Below are 2,286 nucleotides of genomic sequence, written 5' to 3'. Positions count from 1 at the left end.
GACAAATGGCAGTTCCATATTTAATATTTTGAGGAAACTCCATATGGGCTGCACAAGAATAGATTCCCACCAACAGTGTACTTGGGTTTCCATTTCTCCACATCAGCGCCAAAATATTCTGTGAAGCATCTACCTGTAACCACAGGATAAGAACATGGCTAAACTGGAATATGAACTTATTTCTACATGGCTCCAAAGGTTGTGTTTTAATACTCTTTTTAAATATTTTTTCTTGATTTCAGAGACAGGAAGAAGGATTGAGCCACAATCTATACATTTTCCTTGACTTGAAAGTGAACCATGACCGGTATTTCATGGGTAGGTGCTTAACTACTGAGCCGGAGTGGGGAAGACTATAAAAGAAGAAACCAGCTGGACAGAGATCCCAGCTACTCCACTGGCCACCTCTTCAGTGTCCCCCACAGCCCAGGATGAAATTGATTCTGCAGTGAGGAGGCTGATATTGCTAAAAATGAGCAACAAAGTGGCCACGGGGGAGAACTACAAGGCCACTGCCTTCAAGAGAACCTTGCACCTGGGTTAGTGACCCAGGTGCCATGGAAGCTGAAGTGAATTTTGTGGACCCCTGAACTATACAGAGGAACAGTGCAAAAAGCAGTGACTGTGACAAGCTCATTGTTCTGTTTGGAAGCAGAAACATTGAGCAAGAGCTGATAAACAGAATAGAGAGAGCCAGGGGCCACAGACCGCACCGCTTCCTGCACAGATACACATTCTTCTCACACAGAGACATGAACTAAGTCCTCGATGCCTATGAAAACAAGAAGCTGTTTCACATGTATATGGGCAGGGGCCTCTCTTCCAAAGCCATGCATGTAGGCCACCATATCCTGTTCATTTTCACAAAGTGGCTGCAGGACATGTTGAATGTGCTCTTGCTCATCCAGATGGAAGATGACTAAAAGTACCTGTGGAAGACCTGACCCTGGACCAGGCCTATGGCTACTCCATGGAAAACGCCAAGGACATCATCACCTGCGGCATTCACATCAACAAGCCCATCTTCTCTGACCTCGACTACATGGGGGTGAGCCCAGACTTCTACAAGAATATGGTGAAGATGAGAAGCACCTGAACTTCAACCAAGTGAAAGGCATTTTTGGCTTTGGAGACAGTGACTGCAAGGGGAAGATCAGCTTTCCTGCCATCCAGGCTGCTCCCTCCTTCAGCAACTCATTCCCACAGATCTTTGGGGGCGAGATGGACGTCCAGGCCCTCATCCCTTGTGCCTTCAACCAGGATCCTTACTTCAGGATGACAAGAGATTTCACACCCAGGATCTTCTATCCTAAACCAGCCTGCAACACTCAAATTTCTTCCCCTCACTGCAGGGGACTCAGACCCAAAGGAGTGCCAGCGATCCCAACTCCCCCATCTTCTTCACAGACACAACCAAGCAGATCAAGACCAAGGTCAACAAGCATGCATTTTCTGGACCCACAGGAATGCCAGAGACTCCAATTCCCCCATCTTTCCCACAGACACAGCCAAGCAGATCAATCTAAGGTCAACAAGCATGCATTTTCTGGAGGGAGAGACACCATCGAGGAGCACAGGCAGTTTTAGGAAAACTGCCAGGTGGACATGTCCTTCATGTACATGACCTTCTTCCTTGAGGATGAGGACAAGCTGGAGCGGATCAGGAAGGATTACAGCAGTGGAGCCATGCTGACCTGGGAGCTCAAGAAGGAGCTCGTGGAGGTCCTGCAGCCCCTCCTTGCAGAGCACCAGGCCAGGTGCAAGTAGGCCAAGGAGGAGATAGTCAAAGTGTTCTTGATCCCGCCCCACCCAGAGCTGTCCTATGACTTTCAGTAACGCCCATTTTATATCTGCACAGAAAGAACCATAATTTACCCAGAGGCTCTGTCACATGGCTTCCTGTTCCTGGTGTCTGTAACTCTGTGTATCTGTCCGTACTGTTTCTCCCTGTGTCATCCTTTCCCAAGAAACCCTGTGAGCTGCCTGCTCCGTCCATAGGAGGACTTCCATTGGAAATCATCCCACTATTCTACATAGACCCTTAAGGCCTGGTGGTTAGAGAGCCTGTGGTCTAGGTGTTCATTTCAGGAAGTTTAACGGGCACAGGCCTATTTCAGCCCCCCCCCCTCCCTCCAAAAAAACACACAAACAAACAGAAATGCTGGATATGCTTTTGACAGAGATCTCCCAGCTTGAAAGCTGCTTTTCACACTGAGTATTAGCCCCAGGTGGCCGCTTTTATTAAGTTGAGTCTGTGGGAGAAACTTTCCAGCTCACTTCCTGAAA

The 2,286-nt window shown here is 48.2% G+C and overlaps 1 pseudogene; it reads left to right on the top strand.

Annotated features, from left to right (window-relative positions):
* The first annotated feature begins 300 nt into the window (after positions 1–300).
* LOC132223647 (tryptophan--tRNA ligase, cytoplasmic-like) lies at positions 301–1,836 on the top strand (annotated as a pseudogene).
* The last annotated feature ends 450 nt before the right edge of the window (positions 1,837–2,286 follow it).

This window comes from Myotis daubentonii, chromosome X (genome assembly GCF_963259705.1).
Source record: "Myotis daubentonii chromosome X, mMyoDau2.1, whole genome shotgun sequence".
NCBI classification, from domain to species: Eukaryota; Metazoa; Chordata; class Mammalia; order Chiroptera; family Vespertilionidae; genus Myotis; species Myotis daubentonii.
The sequence above is the reverse complement of the archived record's forward strand: the minus strand, read 5'-3'. Positions and strand labels throughout refer to the sequence as shown.